General features: G+C 37.3%; 1 long non-coding RNA gene across 1 annotated transcript; it reads left to right on the top strand.

The window, feature by feature from the left end:
- The first annotated feature begins 2,305 nt into the window (after positions 1-2,305).
- Positions 2,306-17,228, top strand: LOC124380777. Its single transcript, XR_006924728.1, has 3 exons — positions 2,306-2,604; positions 2,975-3,232; positions 16,479-17,228. It is a non-coding gene; the product is annotated as an uncharacterized LOC124380777 (long non-coding RNA).
- The last annotated feature ends 1,771 nt before the right edge of the window (positions 17,229-18,999 follow it).

Here is an 18,999-nt window from a genome sequence, read left to right as displayed (position 1 = left end):
CTGGTGTGCTGTATATGGAACGGCGATGAGCTGCTTTCTGGAAACTTGGACACGTTTATCGAGGGCCACAGATGGATGAACAGAGCCTCCACCCTTTCCAAGCTCCTCGCCTTCCCCTAGAGGAACGGGCCTGAAATGTGCTGATTTGACTCTCTATCCAAGCGGCTTCTGCAAATATTTTGCTTGAGCAACCCTTATGGTGCCATTTGGCGTGGGTGTGAGAAAGGATTACAGCGATTTATTGAGCCGTTTGTTTAATAGGCATGCAAATGGCTTCCCAGCATGTGAATCAACTCAGCTACATCAGGACAGCTTGTTCGCACATTGTGCAGATTTGTCCGTTGGGTTCAATCATAGGTCCATCTTGGTTGAGAAACTTGATTTGTGTGTGAAACTTGCATAATGAGGCTTTCGGTACATGCAGAACATTTTTTCGGCGTGGACAAGATATCACAGAAATGGTGGCATGGTCGTCCTGGCCGTCATGTTATATATCAAACTAATTTCTAGTGAAGTTTATGTACTTTAAGGCTGATGCAATCTAAATTCACACCCTGCTCTCTGAGGGGCCATTTTTGGGGTAATTGGTGCCAGTGGTGTAGAAACAGAGAGGTAAAGTGTAATCTCTGACATCTGCACGTTGCTCAGAGGAAAGTCTTTTTATTGGCTGTTGTTCCTCCTATGGGCAGAAAGTGCTGCTTGTGGTATACTCCATGGACCAATTAGTGCAATGGGGAGGCACAACCCAGGTGTTTGCCACTCCTAGGTTTAATTTAGGTGCTTGTGCTGCAGTAGAACAGCACATATAAAGTGAAAAGAGGCTTAGAATCAAAGCTGGGAGAAATCAGGTGAAATCGTTCTCATTGTTGATGCTGATCCTGTGTTTGAGCTCTGATTCCAGCACAACCCCTTGCACAAATGCATGCAGATGTATTCCATGTATTAGTCACTCTGCTCCCATGGCTGAATAAACTTAACAATTCGTTATAAATAAAAGCCTTGAGTGGAATTCACAAGGTTTAATTTTAGCTTAATTAAAGCAAAGCCTGATTTTTTAAGCTTAGACTTTATGCTAATCCATTGGCAGATCTGTTTGGTTGAAAGCTTTTGGCTAAATGTGTTGGCTTCCTAGGAGAGAATTTTAATAAGATGGAGAGTCTTAAACAAACAAAAAAAAAATAGTGGTGCTATTGCAATGGCAACATATCTAGATGTCTACACAAAAGAGAGTGAGAGAAATGAGAGCATCCTGAATCAAGCACCACTCCTGAGTTGGTGTGTAAATGTGAATAATTCATTTGTTTTCCGCAGCACACTCACACACACACGCACACACACACAAACATACACACAGAGAAAAGGTCCTGAAGAGCTCATTGGCTAGTGAATAATAAAGCAGTGCACTCTGGGATGGCCTGTCGCAGACAGGCTTGGTTAAAATGCAATGTCTGTGACATGAATCTAATTTCCAAGCCATTTTGTCTGGGTGAAATCGAGGACAAAGGCCTGGGGAAGCAGATCAGCACACCAGATCCCTTCACTGCTTCTGGTGCTTATGAGGAGACCAGGAACGTCATCCTGGGGTCATCCTAACATCCCTGCGTGAAAGCGAAGGGGAAATTGCTTCACCAGACATTTTGACGGGGAACAAAAGAGCTGTCTTAAACAGAATGCACAGTCGGAAAGAAAAAACAGTCGAAATGTAAAACCTGGACACAAGAGGTTGAGCCTTTAAGCAGTCTGCATAATGAGCTGCATTATCTGTATTTATATTACACTGAAGAATTATAGTAAACCTATAACCATGCAATTTGGAAAGATTTGCTCTCTGTCACATTTTAGATAGTTCTCACTGTGTTATATAATTTTTTTATATATAGAACTAACAAAATGAATATTACTGTGAGCCCTAATCATAAAAGCCATTATATCACATTATATCAGAATTCTTAATTCTGATTGGCCAGAATTTGCTGATAGATTTTCTACAACAGCAGCTTTATTGGTAGATATATTGCTTTGTATGAACATGGGGAAATCTTGAGGACAGGATCCTCAAGATCCTATGCACTTACTCAGTAACAAGACAAACTGTTATTTCTTTGTCTTATTCACTTCAAAAGGCAAAAATTAGGCAGTTTCAGGATTTAGGACACTGGACTATATTTCCCATCAGCCATCACACCCTCACACGCCTTTCACATGTCACTAATCTTTTACACCTGTCTCTTATCACCTTAATTAGCACTTGTCCAAGGTCTCACCTTTCACAGCACTCTTTGTCTCATGTTTGTTATTGGTTTAGCTTATGCTCAGATTTGTGGTTCAGAGTATATTGTATTGTTTCATGGTCTTTATTTCTTATATGTTAAAACCTATATAGAAAGAATATCTCCACTTTCATCTACCATTTGCTTCTTTATGATGCATAGAGTCTGATGAGATTATAGCTGTTTATAGTCGTTGTAAGCATATCTCCAGGATATTCTACAACTTGCTTTTCTACATTCTTACTAACTATGAAGTTAGTTTATAAGAAAATATAGCTAGAAAAAATATCATTAATTCATTCGAAAACATAAAAACTGCTGTAAGATGTTTGAGGTAACTTTATTGATTATTTTCCTATAACCAACATTATTTCCAGATTTATTTCCATCGCTAAAAGTGCTGTGCAAATCAAATTAAACCGAATGAGCGTTTTATTAACTATAAAAGCTCCATAAAAACATTATTCCAAACAGAGTCTGTTGTCATTCTTATAACAGAAAGAAATCAGCATAGGTGATGAGTTAATATTAAGGAGATTATTAGGTTGCCAAATCTGAGATTAAACATAAATCCTATGTTAAAGCACTTTTAAATGACGTATTTTACATGCAGAATTTTTTGGATATTGTTTAAAAAATATATATTTTTTTTATTATTTATTTATTATTTATTATTTTTTATTTTATTTTTTTCCCATTTTGAGATTCACCTTGACCATGGACCACACATTCATCTTTACCAGAGATGAGAAGACACCTGCCTTTGTCCTGAAAAACACAGCCAGTGGCGTTTATTGCTCTGGGTTGATATATAGCACCTGAAGGAGGCCCAGGGCCCCGAAGCAGCAACCGCTGACCTTCCTATATAAACTTCAATCAAGAAGACACGGCTTCATTGAGGGAAAAAAAGAAAGATGCTCGATGTTTTCTACTACAAAACCTGGACAAAGTGGAAAAAAAAGGTCAGCAGCCATCAAAACAACTCTCACTACAGAGAAAACTGCCTTTCCAGAGTCATGCGTTAATCACAAGGTTGTGATTTATAGGCTTTATACCAGAGGCGCAGATCAATACTGACATTTTTATGATATGATGTTTTTACACACTTTCTTGTCCAAATTTGTTAAACTGAAGTCATTGCTATGATTAGATATGACATAATTCCGATTGTTTTTAGGAACTAACATGCAGCCTGTGTTTGCTTGAAATATATAAAGGGAATAGTTTAAATCTGGAGTAGAAAATTGGCATGATTTGCTTAACCTGTAATTACCTTAAAAATCTACACTTAAATGAAAGTGCATGCAGTTTGTACTTGATAACAATGTTTGCACCCAATGTTTTTTTGGCCAAATTTCTTTACAATAAAATCACAATATTAGAAAATTCACATTAGTGAGTACAAGTTAAAAACAACTTGTTCACATTAATGCATTTGAAAACACATTCTTATACTTTGTATGTGTAAAAACTTAAAAAGCTTTACTCTGTACCTTTTCCACCCATTTTTTTTTCCTGTGTCTTTGTGAACTACCTTGGTCACATTGACAAAATGGACAGACAAAAGGGTGGAGTCAATAATATAAAATAGTTTTTAGTTAAATGGATCACCTGACTTAAAAATAAGTAATTGCTTTCGACTATCATGCCAAAAAACGTCTTGGATTTGGCAGAGGCCAAAACAGAGAGGAAAAGATCATTTAATTTCAAATGAGTCGGACTAATGTTTGGAGGATTACTGACATGTTTTCCACAAACCACTGCACCGTCACATGTCATGTCACATGACTTTCACACCTGCTTCACATTCATGGTAATTAGCACTTGTGTATGTATACTTCACCGTTCTCACTGCACCCTGTGTCTCATGTGTTGTTTTTATTATAATGTTTCAGGGTATTCATGTTTTTTCCTTTGTTTTGTATATTATACATATGCCTTTTTTTCCTATAACATGGCAATGGACATATCTTTAGAATGCCTAATGTCACATTTACCTGTGGTTCATTCAGTATTGTTGCATTGCAAGATGTCTAACGAAAAACTGGAGGATGGCACAGAATTATGGTAACCTCAATGTACAGCTACACATATGGTAGTAATGTGCAATGATGTAACGTAAAAGAGTAATGTAAGATTCAAAGATTTGTTTAATTATAATTTCTTTGGCTTATAAAATGTAATCTCTACACATAACATTGCCACACAGGCTAGTGTCTGTTTATTTAACCCCATTTATTGCACGAACCTTAACCATGCTGATTGATAGCGTAAGCAGAACCTAGTAATTTTCCTTAATCGCAGGTTTATTGTTAGAGGATCTTCATCGTATAATCTGACACGGAGAAGATATTATCGCAAAGTTTGTTTGAGATTTATATTACCCTTATCTCATACAGTGTGACAAGTAATAATTTTTATAGACTTGTAAACAGTGTAAATATTGCTCCTTTTTCTACCACGCTACAGCTAACAATCTAAGAGAATGAGCGCTATTTGCTAATTACCCTGACATTTATGTAGTATTATAGTTAGAAGACTTTGTACTGTTTGGAATTAGTGCTGGCAAGCTCGGTAGAGACTTGTTTAGCGCTCTCTGTAGTGTTCCATTTCCTGCACCAGATCATTTACAATGTAATAAGACTGAGTGTGTTTGTGTATGTTAGACACTAGTGTTTGTATGTATTAGGAGTATTGTATTGTTCTGAGGGAACAACCGAAAACCCCTGCCAGCTCCACAATCGGATGAGCTAAACCCTAACTCCAGACAAATGCAGAAGACATTCACACATCTGTGGTCACCCTGAAGTGACCATAAATATTGTCAGTGTGGATGCCGGTTGTGTCAACAGCAGCACCCAGGTGCACTGCCTCAGGATGCAATCTAATACACACGTCTGACACAGAGGAATCTCAGCTTGGCTTTGCCTCGTTACCACTCGGGGGAGGGAACAAGAGCAAAAACATTCCTTGTACATCTCTTCATGGATGTGTTGATCTGCTGTTCGGTTGTTACGTTAAGCGGGCCGGGTCGCACCTCTGTTTGTTTGCTCGCTCAATGACGCGTGAAATGGCTGCGCAGCCCCTGTGATGGTGATCGGCGTTGGAGATACACTCGTGAAGTCACTGCGCCGAGAACCAGTGGCAAAAAAAATGCTTTGAAGTGTGTTTTGGAAACATGCTGGAACAAAACGTGCAAATCGGTTTCTCGGAAACTGACGCCACACTATGCTGTGTCATAAACACGATTCTATTGTTGCTACACTGAAATATTAGTGGAGATGTTTGCCTCAAATTACTCGCATTAATTGTCGTCAACGGTAAGCACAAAATATTATTAGGTGCTGATTAATACCTGACTCATGCAGAGTAGATTATTTTTTTCTTAGACGTGGTTGGGTCTCGACTGCACTTATTATAAACAGAATGAGAGGCTCTAACCTTTTTAAACACAAGGGGCCTTCTGAGTGTTTGGCAATGGAAGCAAGGCACATTGAGATGTTCAGCTTGGTCCAGGCAGAATAAATATTTGGGTAGCTCCAACACTTCAAGAATGGGCTTTTACGAAACTGACGGCACAGGAGCTATCCATCTACGCGAAGCAATAACGCCTGACAAATAAACCCTAAGCCTAAAAGAAGTAATTAATGATCCATAAGAAGAGGTTTAGAACACAGGCCTGCCGTTACACTCTCAACAAGGAAACCAGAAAATCCTGTAATCCTTGTTAATGTGAAACTACTGTGTGTTTGAGTCGCACTTGATATGAAATGTTCAATTAGTACAAAATGAGCTTTTTGACTGCAAAGTTGTTTCTGTGTCTCAACTTTAATATGAGATATCCACAGAATTACTACTGGATTTTACATTTTCAGAGCTATTTAGTCCGTTCTTGTGTCTATTTACGTATAATCATCCAACATCCAATCAATTGGTCACCAGTAGATGGTAAGTATGGCAACAAACTGGTCTGAGGTCGGCAGTAAAAGCACTATCTCCACCAATTAGGCTGCAGAAGAAGTGAGGCAGGCCACAGCTGTTTAAGCCCTGATTAATGGAGTGCTGAAAGTGGCTCCAGGCTTCTGCTCAGCTTCATCAGCTCTGTACAAAAGCCTGCGTCTATCTCCAGGGTGATGATTCCTTTGCCAACCTCCTGGTTATCATCATATGCCTTTTGTCCTGTTTATGGCTTGTACATTAAGACTCTGGACATCACACAAGCAATAGAATTGACCCTTAATTGGGGTCAGTGGTCATAGATCAGGGTTTGGAATGGAATGAAATGGGATTTGGAAATACTCTTTTTCTCAGCACTGTTTATACTTTTATGGTGTTTTACTTGCTTTTCAGAATAATGTAGAAAATGTGTTTATAAAACCATTGATTTGGCATCCAGCTACACAGATCGTGATAGGAACATGTGTCCGCAGATGGGTCTGGCAAAGACACAGCAGTTCTACCTTAATTTTAATTACTTGTCCCAAAGCCAGACGTGGATCTTAAGCCAAATAGCTGTAATTATAGTTCAATCAGGCATCCGACATCATGCCATTTGGAGGAAAATTCGGACAGATGAAGCCTTCTCTAATTTGCATTTCATCAGGGGAGTGGGGCTGTAAATGGGGTATCATTAATCTGGCGAGGTGCTAAAGACTGTTGTGGGGTAAATATTGTTAATTTGTGCCAAATGTCAGTTACAAAAGCTATTGTTGTTATCAAGACCTTGATTGTAAAATCAAAATCAATCTTACTGGGTTGCTATTGTTACACTCTATTACCTTTTAAAAATGGTTCTTTGGAAGGTTAACGGTTGTAAAGGTTCAAAACAATTTGGGAAAGAAACCTTTAGGGGTTTCTTCTTTCTTTTAAGAGTGTATTTAGTCATTGTTGGCTAATTTTCTTGTAAGGCTTATCAAAGGCATTATACATGACTTATGTGTTAAAATTTAATGAAAGGAAAAAGGAGGAAAGCATCATCAATTTTTTTTTTTTTATGAACTCACAGGTTTGTCACCTTTTAGAACAGTTCCCATTAGTCTCTTTTGGTATTGATTATATTTTATTTTACTTTTGGAACATCATAGCCACCTGCACTGCTCTAATTTAAATTCCCCAGTATACTGGCCGCTGTCTTATTTAATGGAGCCCTGGTTTATTTAAGTGCTGTGAAAAACACAATCTAAAGTCCATACCAGGTTTGGCTTTCACCACAGAACCCTGAGGGTGTGTCTGTACAAATTCCAGCAGCGCACTCACATTGTGATCATTGCTCTGCTATTTGTTTTGACACCGATCTGACAAAACCTGATTACACGACCAGTTTGGGGCAATCAAAATGGCCGCCTTGAAAGTCTGGAACCGACATCGAACATCGGGATTCTGTGTTTGAAATCGGCGTTGTGGTCTGTTTTGATTGCTCTGTCATAAAGCTTAAAGAAGTCCATGAAAGAGATAAATTGGTTGTTTGGGTTCAGGTGTTGCCCTTGAAAGCATGGGTTCTGCTGGAGCTCTGCTGGAAAACCTCCACCTAGAACTGAAACAACAAAAGAAGCTGCAGCGCTGGCAGTGGAGGCCTGAGGAAAGGCACAATGCCAAGGCACATTTTACAGCGCTAAGCTCAAAAGTACAGAACTATAAATCAAGCAGTCTTTCATTTCAGTGATGCTCGCCAACTTTCCAACTCCTCTGTCTTTGCCAGTCTGGATCATCTGCTTTACTAAACATGACTGCTGTTTTATTTGTCTTCTCTAGACTCTTTGCCAAAGTAATATATAAAGATAAATGATTGTGCGTACTATTATCCATATTTCTTTTCAAAAGTTATTATTAATAAGCATTACTTTATATGCATTTTTATATGATACTTGGCAGTCGCAAAGAGCTACATGGCCTGCGATGGCCTTGGATTCACATTGCAGCCAATAATCAACGATAAGCACATGTTCACAACAAATAGGCTTTGCACCAAACCGAGAAGTTCAAGGAGTTGTGTGTTTAAAATGGATGTAAAGTCCAAACAAACTAGGAAAGAAATGACCGAATAGTGAAACACTGAATGAAAAAGGTCTAGCTGTATATTGGAAAATAAAAACACAACTAATTGTTGTAATCCAAATTGATGATAATGTACTTTAGTAATTGTTAATGTTATAGATTTAAAGAGGAGACAAAGCCAAGTGAATCTGACTATTAATATGAAATTAATCAGGGCTAAATATAGTGAAAGCAGAAAAGACTAACAGAATATGACGACTTAGAATGATATTGAATATTAATCCTTGACTGACAGTAAAAAAGAAAAAGGTTTAAAGCCTTTTAAACAATATTCCATAATTCTGCTTTCACTGATTTTATTAGACTGCTTTTTCTTGATTAAAAATTTAGACAAATTAATTATTTATGACATAATTTCTTTGCGGCTCTCGCGCACCACAGGCTAGTTTACGAAGCTAACAATGAGCAGTGCAGGAGGCAATTAGAAGTGTGGGGTTAACGTGAATGAGACCGAGGGAGTCAGCGATGTAAACATGACTTCGAACAGGGACATTCCTGATCACATGATCATCATCTCTTCTCTGCTTTTGTCCTATATGGTGGATACATTCATTAGGTAACAAACTTTTTAATTCTTTTGCATTAATATATTATTATGACGTGGTCCAGTTACCAGTGTGACACTAAAACAGAAGAAGTAATGACAACCTTTTTACTTAAATACATGTCAGAGCCCAAACTTCATAACTTTAACTTGAGTAAAAAAGTGTAGTCAGTACTTCAACCTTTAAAACATGAATATCTGTACTTCTACTTGAGAGAAGGACTTTTGTCATGTCTGTCTGCTTGTCAGCTAATTCAGCGGTAAATATTTTAATCTCAAAGCTCACAATCTAGTCTTAATAAGAGTGGTTAAATGTTAAATAAAATGAATGTTTTGATTTCCACGCCATCATTTTTATGTTTTGGGTAAGATTTTGTTGAGATCACATTTCTTTGTGTAACTGCATGCGCACTGGCATGTGTAAGCTGGAAAAAAGGAAAAAAACATGCATCAGGCAATTACTATGCTCATTTGCTTACAAATTTCCTGGGAGGAAATCCCTGAGGTTAGAATGACAGACGTGCCTCCCACAGGGAATCAGTCACATCATGGTGCTGCATTAAACACAGTTACAAACCAACAGGTTTAAATATAGTTCTTTTAAAGAATCTAAGAATAAAGCACTTAATAAAAACACTGAAGTGTGGAACACAAACCCGTACATCCTTTGAAAAAGAAAGACTAACAACTTGTGAATGCAGGAAATATTAATTTTATGTTCAAATGTTTGAAAGATAAATGGCATTAAGGCATTTTATTCCTGAACTTTTCACCATGAGAACTTTACTTTCATTACATTTATATTTTTCAAGCTTTCGGTAAACAAGTGTGCACTCTAACAATTGTAGCTGAAAGCAGTTGATAGTAATCTCCACCATCATCATGTCATTAAACAATCATTTTGAAAAAATGTGGTCATTAAGAGAGCTCTGGAAGTACAGCCCTCGGCACAGTGTGAAATTCCACGAGAAAGCACAAATGCAATGCACAACTGGTCTCTGCATGGCTACAAGAGTTCGGAGGTCTCTTCGGGGGACAGCTGTAGAGGGACTGGAAGAGTCATTTGTTCACAGCGGCTGCGATCATGGAAGGTGCTGACAATGTGGCGAATGTTGAGGAAGTGAGAGTCCATCTTTGGTCCTCATCCCTCAGCAGGCCAGATGGTAGGAACACTTGTCTCACCACTAGTCCCCTTGTCACCCACACCCTCACACTTATTCTCTTGATATCACACACACACACACACACACACACACACACACACACACACACACATACACACACATTTTCAGCTGTTAGATTTTTTCAAGTCACAGCAGCATGGAGGTTCTATTTAATGGACACATGTCTATATATTCACATTCATACAAATGACAGATAAAGAGCAATGAATCTTGCATAGCTCATCAGTCTGAACAATAGGAACTATAAAAGCCACTTTTTTGTAACCAAAGCTCATGCAAACCAGTTATTTTCATCAGGCTCTGCACCGTTCCCATAAGGTCTAAGGAATTTTGACATCTGCCCCAGCACACATGGGAACACAGATGTGTGCAGAACTTTCAAAAAAAAAGGAGAAGAGAGAGAGAGAGAGAGTCTGAGAGAGTAAAAAAAAAAAGACAAATCCCTGATTTCCTGTCTTTCACTGGATACTGAGTTCATGATTGAAGGGATCTAGCTTGTTTTAAGACCCTGTGTTTTAAAATAGATAAATCATATGCAATATTTACTATGCAATATTTTTGAAAATGCAAATAATTTGCTTCCTGAAAAAAAAAAAACCCACTCAGCGGTCTAACATGATTATTTTTTAGAATAGTGCCATGCTGCCTGTCGGATTAAACCCAATCCATCCTTGTCACATTATCTGCAAGAGAAAGCATTATCCACCTACCTACTTCTTCCTCCACAACACACAAGCTTTTGCTCACTACATTGAAACATGCTTTCAATTTTGCACAACAGTTTCAGGTCGGATTGTGCAAGAGCATGCAAGCTGAACTGAAACAGATCGAAATGAATGATCTTCGGATTTGCAATATGCACAGAGTTTGACTCACACTGAGTTATGGAATGACGTTAACAACAAGTTGTGAGTGTCTGCCTGGGAGGGCCTTCAAGCTATTGCGTTATATCCGCTGGAGGGAGAGAGAGTAATGGATTTGATGAATTCACTTTATGAACAGATTGAATCCGTGCCAAAGGCTGAGAAGGATTGATGAGGCTGAGAGGAGCGTCATGTCCATACAGTAAATGGCAAGCAAATACCATGCATGCTGCTTCATGATCATGCACAGTATAATCTTCAGTGCTGAATGAAGTCCTGCTGCAAGAATTTTTAAATGTGTATATATATATATATATATATATATATATATATATATATATATATATATATATATATCCACACATTTACTAGCAGCTCAGTAATCTTATAAAGGGAAATCCTGAATCTATAAATTCTAATTGGATTTCTTTCAGTCATATTGCTTGTGTATGTGAAATATTGACAAGTAAAAAAATAGCCATCTGGATACTTGCTTAAGTATGACTAGGAAGCTCATGAGTATAATTAGCAGAGACCTGGAAGTGGCACTTCAACTTAAATAATTTTTAAAGATATGCTAAGATGAAAAAATTGCTTTTATCTGGATCTGGCATCCGTCTTCGATGTTTTTCCTACAACTCAGATAATAATGTTGAGTATTAAGTTTTAATGTCTGTGTATGTAGTTCCTTAGTTATTTGTGTGTGCAGAATCTTAACCTTTAATTTTATACTTAAAATAAAATCCAACTGGTATAGCAACATACAAAACTATGGATATTAGAACTGTTAGGATTTTTTAGAAGTCAATTCTGTATTACACTAAATGGCAGAAAAGTAATCTACTTCTAATTGAGAAGTAATTTTCATCTACACTAATTGAGAGTGTGATTTTGTGTTATCAATTTCATATCAACTTTGGATAAAGGGTATAGTGCAAAGAATTTTGGCTGCCGTTATTTATACCGTCTTTAAACCTTAATACAAAAACAAAATACAAATGCTTGCACTGTGGCATTGTGAACTTCAATACATAGTTATCTTAGCTAGTTTAGAGATTCAGCTAGTTTTGTTGGATTTTTAGACTTCATTTTGGACTATACTGAGGGTAAAGTTAAACATGGCAGAAAAACCTCCCATGTGCAGCTGCATTCAGGATTCTTCTTTTGTTGAAGGCTTTTTGTTAGCTGCAAGTAAGTCTCTGTTGATGGACGTGAGACTGACATGAGCTGCAGGATTCTCCACATAAATGAATTTTAAGAATTAATACATCCTTAAATAGTGTGATATACATATTATTTTGCACGTTTACTGAATTTTTTTTTATTGTTGCCAAATTATATTCTCTTATTTATTAGTATTTAGATGCACTAAAAAAAAAAGGCTGGTTTAGCAAGGTTAAGTTAGCTGACTAAAAATGAATAGTCTTGCATCCAAAAGTCCAGTTAAAAATATACTGTGTTCACGGTGTCTATTGTGACAGTTTATATGTTCATTAGTCAAATTCTGTGTAAAATTGTCATCAATAGTATGACTATCATTACTAATAGGTATGATTTGGGACTGTTTTGGCTCCCCTGTACTGTATAAAATTATTTTAGCTACATCTTATATATAGTTTTTTTATTTTTTTTTTTTTCATTAATACTCCTATTAAGTATAACAATATAAGAATAATGAACAGGTTCCTAACAACAAAGACACTAATCTACAGTCTATTCATATTCATTACAGTTCCATAAAGCTATTCTGTCCTCAGTCAGATAGGAATCATAAACATCATCCCTCAGTATGAATATCAGGGAGGGGCTGGTTGTGGTCTTTCTGCCACCTCTGACACCCAGGAGACACCTTCAGATAATGAAACGGCACACACACATTTGGCTTCAGCACTTCAAGAGAAAGCAATCCAGTGCACCCTTCCAACAGAGCCATTAGATTTTATAATTACTACACAGGATGAGCATGAACCATTGTGTGGGGCTTGAAGGGCTGGGGCTTGCCTCTTAGTGCTCTGGTTATGCATTAAACATGAAGCTCAGATGCAGCAACGTGGAAGCTGCACTCCCTCGAGAGGATGCTGAAGTGTCTGAGAGAATACCAGGATTTCCCGTAATGTGTATAGAAAAAAAAAGAAGACATGAATTAAAAGTCCATGCACAAGTATATACCGGCAAAAAGAATCAGTGTCAGTGTAATGTGTTGTTATTCCGTGTTTCCCAAAGCAATTTGCCAACCAATTAAATGTATAATGTATTAAAAAACATAACACTATTTTACTGTTTAGTTAACTGTAATATTTAATTTTGTTGAACGGCCATTTAGTATAAAAGCAATAAATTATTAAATCTTCTCACATGCCTTTCTGTTCTCTCTCTCTCTCTTCAAATTAATAAAACAAAAGATAAAAACTGATTGTAAAATTTTGTAAAAATGTGTTAATTTGTGTATGTGTGTATATATATATATATATATATATATATATATATATATATATATATATATATATATATATATAGTGTGTTTGTGTGTTTGTGTGTGTGTGTGTAAAATGTATGTAAAATTTTGGTGCCAGATGGACTGTGTTTTCACACACAACAGTCTGTAGAATTTACACAGAAGGATGCGAAAAACAAAAAACAATGAGTGAGCAACAGTTCTGTGGGTGGAAAAACCTTGTTGATAAGAGAGGTTCATGCAAAATGGCAAGATTGGTTCAAGCTGCCAGGAAAGCTATTAAAACTCAAATAATCAATCTTTACAACTGTGGTGCGCAGAAATACATCTCAGCATGCACAAGGCATCGAACCTTTAGGTGAATGTGCTTCAACAGCAGAAGACCTCATTATGTTTCACTTTGGTCAACCAAATACAGGAATCTGAAACTATCATGGGCACATATTCACAGATTATGAAATAAAAATGTGTCTGGTCTTTTTGTCCTTTTCATCTGTACAGTTTGGTTGAGTCTGCACCCACCTTAGTTTTCTGTTCTTGGCTGACAAACCCAAGTGAGTGAAACCCAATAAGGTCTTCTGCTGTTATATCTTATCTACCGCAAGGCTTCATGTAATGCCTGTTCTGAGAAACTTTTCTGCTGACCATTGTTGTAAAGAGTGCTTGTTTGAGTTATTATACACTTTCTGTGAGCTCAGACCAGTCTGGTCATTCTCCACTGACTTTTCTCATCAACAATGTATTTCATCCTTAAGACCTTCTGTAAACAGGATTCTCTTTGTTTTTCACACCATTCTTTGTAACTCTAGAGATTGTTGTGTGTGAAATTCCCAGGAGATCAGCAGTTTCAGAAAAAAATCAAACAAGCCCACCAACAACCATGGCACCTTACGCATTTCACATTTTCTTCATTTTCTTCCAAGTCACCTGCATTTGTATGCATTGTGTGGCTGCCACATGATTGGCTATTTGGATAGATGTATGAATGAGCAATGGTACAGGTTTATTATTAGGCTTAAATTATAACCTTCACTTTTCTGGGAAGATGCTCGACTAGAGTGTGGTTGTAGAGATTTGTGCTCATTCAGCCACAAGGACTTTAGTAAAATAGGGTACTGATGTAGAATAAGTAGAAGTAATGTCCCTAAACTTTTGTCTGTATAGTATATGCATTCATTATACAAGTCCATATAAACGAGTTACCTCCTTTGTTAAATGTTAAACTTTTATCATGTTGTAGATTCGTACATTTAGCACTGCTGGGATACAATACAGTTTAAACACAACTACTGCAACAGGTCAAACAAAATAATAGAGAACAGCAATTAAATTCAGAAAATTAAATTTTTGCAGAAATCATTAACTGCTTGCTCGCATGTCATCCTGCTCTATGAGGTAAGTCTTTTAGAAATTCCAGGGCAACATGAAGGTTAAATCAATTTAACCTTCAAGTAAAAGACTCATAGATAGAGCTAGTATTAAGCGTGTAACATATAATTGTGAGGAGCTAATTCTTAGTTAATAATTGAAGTGATAAAAATCTTGGATCTTTTTAATTAGATCAAATCAGGTTTATATTTGTTCTGGTAAAATGTAATTTCTTAGATATCGCAGTTCAAAACATGTTTAATAATAGATATTCCTCCTTGGGTAGATTTGAAAGTATTTAAAATGAGGTTGTGTGTTCAGATAATTTTTGACTGACAGTGTTGGTTTGTCACACTGTTAGTTACCAATCCAAAACCTGAGAATGTTCACAACACTCATGTTATTTATGTGGGTTCATGAACGGGGCAATGTTTGATTTCTTAGCATAGAGAGAGTAAGAAAGAGAGAGAGAGATGAAGCCAGGTGGATGACCTGGTGTCACTGTGAAATGTTTTAGTAACTAGTAGGACCTCCTGCAGGATAATGACGAGGGTTCATGCATGCAACACCAAAAGCAGGTGGTGGAGGTCGTGGTCAAATCACCTACCTGAACTAGTTGCATGTCAACAGCTAGCAGACTTGCAAAGAGCTGAGAAGCCTCATGGTTTGGAATGGGAGGTTTGCCTAACAAGGCTATAATACTTTGCTTGCTATTTAATTAATAAATATTAAATAAATATTACTACATTACTAATATGTAGTAGGTAGTATTATTATCTCTAAATTCGTTAGCATATGAAATTTCTCACAATGACCTTCAAAAAAAATTATTATATCCCTATAGAAAAATCATATGGTCAACATGAAATATTACACATATCCCAGCATGAGATGTGTTGTGTATATCCTAAAATTGCTTGTCTTTGTTGACACAGTCCTGTGGTGTCCATTTTTTCCTGATTAAAAAAAGATTTGACCTTTTGGGGATTTTGTGAGCTATTATTCTTAAAATCCCTCCAGCAGCTTATCTATAAAGCAGCTATCGAGCACCTGTCAAAAGACATTCTAGTGGGATTTTGGCTACTGGTGTGAGCCAGACAGTTAAAATGGGCCAGCCAGAGATCTTATGATCTCCATGTGCTTCATTGGATTTTTGTCAGTTGTATTATTAGGATACAGAGAGGATGTGTGTGTGTGTGTGTGTGTGTGTGTGTGTGTGTGTGTGTGTGTGTGTGTGAGAGAGAGAGAGAAAGAGAGAGAGATGGTGGTGGTGGGGGGGTTGTATTTATCACTCCATGAAGACAGAATCCTGTTCACACACCAACCTCATGAGGACAAACAACATCTGGAGACAAGAAAAATCTGGTACATATATGGAGAATGTTATTGAGCTCATTTTAACCTCAGTGTGTGAGGGAACCAAATGTTCTCATAAGAATAAGATTATTTGACAGTTTTGACCTTGTGGGGGCATTTGGCCTGTCTCCATGAGGAAACATGCTTTTTTTTATTATTAGTTTTTAAATGAACTTTTATTTCAAATGGACTGGTTACGGATGTTAGACTTAAGTTAAGTGTGACATCAATTAGCTGCATTAATAGTACATGTGTAAATGTATCAGTGCAAGGTCTTTCCATGGATAGTAAGACAAGTGTGTGTGGTTGTGTGTATGCGCATGTGTGTATGCGCATGTGTGTATGCTCACCTGCATGCGTAACTAGCTTTGCATTCCCTTCCAGGGGAACCCTGCATGAGCACAAAGGCCCCCTTGTCTTAAGGTGTCATGGAGCAGCACATATCAGACACAAGATTGAATGTCCCTTAAGCATGGAGGAAGCGGAGAGAAGGGGCGAGACCGTGCCAGCCTGCCACCAAAGAAGCTTTTGACGATGGGCCAAAACAGATGGCTGGGAATGGAGAAACAAGGTCAGAGGACAGCGAACACAGCTCTCGCCCCTCCTTTGGCCTCACCACATTTGATACGTCGGAGCATCATCTGATGTCCGCCTTTCTTTTTAATTAAAATGGATGGTATGGAATAAGAGCTCGCTTGTTTTCCCTGGAAGGTGCTTAGGGGAGAAGTAAAGCTACACAGTGGCTTTGTCGCGATGAAAAGAGCTACTGTGTCAGTCGCTCGGAGTGCGAGCAGTCAAAGATAACCCAGGCCCGATTGATAACAGTCACGACAATGTTTAGAAGACATGTATCTACATGGGAGTTGATAACTTATGGTAACACGACCTCGGGGTGGTCCCTGCCACATTCACACTGCCACAATGCAGCCCAAGGCTCTTTCCATGTTTTTGTGGGCTAATCTGCCGTTATCCGATGCCTTCTTGGCCTGTGTCAGATGTTGCGTGATGCTCACACAGTACTGGTCAGTCACACTAGGAAACAGGTCGACTAGATCACGAATACATTCACTCTCTTAAAAACACTCATTCAGCACTAGACTATTATATGCAGTTCTAAAACACAATGACTTGTTGGTCATTATTTACATGTACATTGATGGCATTTGCCAGAAACCCTTATACATAGAGTTATACAGTATGTGAAGTTAAGGGCCTTGTTCAATGTTTAATCTGTGAGAACTGGCAAAAAAATAGATTTTCAAATGCAGGTTGGGTTTCTACCTATAAAATATTTTGCCAGCATTACATATTCAGTGTTGCTATACAGAGCTATGCTCGAGAGTTGTTGTCCAAAAAACGAAAGAAAATATATACTGCATACACTTGCTTTTAGGGCTTTAGTAAGGACAGCTATTGTCATGATCCAGACAATCCAAGACCAGAACTAGCCCAGAGCAAGTCAAGACAAAATCATAAACAGGTTGGGACCATGTCAAGCTCAAGTCCAAAATTAAAGTAAATACTTATACAAAAAACATCAGTTTCTGTTTAACAAATATGTTATCTTTATTTAGGCATTGCATCAACAATTTTGCTGTTTTCTAGAAGAAATTAATTTCTTTCTGTCAAACTATGTACATGCTTTCTAAATGTAAAAGACAAATCTTTTATAAACTCTGGGTAAGATTATAGAAAATCATATGATCATCCACCGGCTTTATTAACTCAGGAGTTAATGTAAGCATGTATGGATTACTTCTAAATAAAGCTTGCCTGGCAAGGTCTCAATCACAAGAACTAAGCAGGTCCATGTTCATTAGTTCAAGACCTTACCCAAGTTCTGAAGGTCTATTTTTGCTTGGTCCTGCTATTCTTCTAAGATTTTGTCTCTGGATTATATATAGGGTTACAAGTAATAAACACAAAAGGTATAAGAATATAATCTATGTCTGAATGATATTGGAGCCCATGTTATACGTAACCCTGCTATTTCCAAAGATCAGAAGTAATCATCAAGTCAAGCTGATTTAAACTAAAAAAAATTGATATTGAACACATGACTGTAAATCCTTCAGTCATTGACTACCATTGATCTGATACCAAGGCTCTGTTGATGCTATGATCTGTATTGTAGTCTTTTTCATTTCATTACCTGCTTGTGTGGAGCTCAGGTTGGCTGATTGATTTGGCTTTTCATTTCTTCGATGCGTTGAGCAAATGCACATGTTAAAAATAACATCGTTTATAAAGATAATTTGACCCTTGGCAGCAATACAAACTCACACCATCAAGATCCATAGATCATTTCTAGTACTTCTCCATACTTTCTTACTCTTTTATATCACTGTCTTATTAGAACATTGCATTTAAGAGTACTTTTAATATTTAGAGAAATTAATGTCAACACAAATACAATATGTCTACATTGTAGTGTCCTTGATTCCTCAGGGTCATGTATTGTCAGTGTAAAACCATGCACAAAACAGCAACATACAAGACATTGGCCTTTTTTATGCTTTTTTATCCTGCACTTTCTCTGAATCTATTGTAGTCTAACCACAGTGTGGGTAAGAGTGGACATCCAGTACGGAGGAAGCCAGCCAGCTACAGAGGCGATGCACTGTAAGTGATATTAGATGAACCCTACGGACAAAAATAGAAAATGGATGCCATAGGAAGATGGTGGTGTTTATAGGTTCGTAAAAAAAAAACAATAAATACTGAAGTGAGTTAATGCATACATAATGCACCAGAATATATAAAATGCATCAAAGTCTTTCTCATGCTTTCATATGTTTAAAAAATGGGAATGCCTTTTTGGCCACTTTTTGACCACTAATTGCAATTACTTGAATGCTCATGATTCAGCAATGCACCTGTGTGAAAGTCTTTTACACACTTTTTG

The sequence above is a fragment of the Silurus meridionalis genome, chromosome 27 (assembly GCF_014805685.1).
Source record: "Silurus meridionalis isolate SWU-2019-XX chromosome 27, ASM1480568v1, whole genome shotgun sequence".
Classification (NCBI taxonomy): Eukaryota; Metazoa; Chordata; class Actinopteri; order Siluriformes; family Siluridae; genus Silurus; species Silurus meridionalis.
Note: the sequence above shows the minus strand (reverse complement) of the source record. Positions and strands in the feature narration are given on the sequence as shown.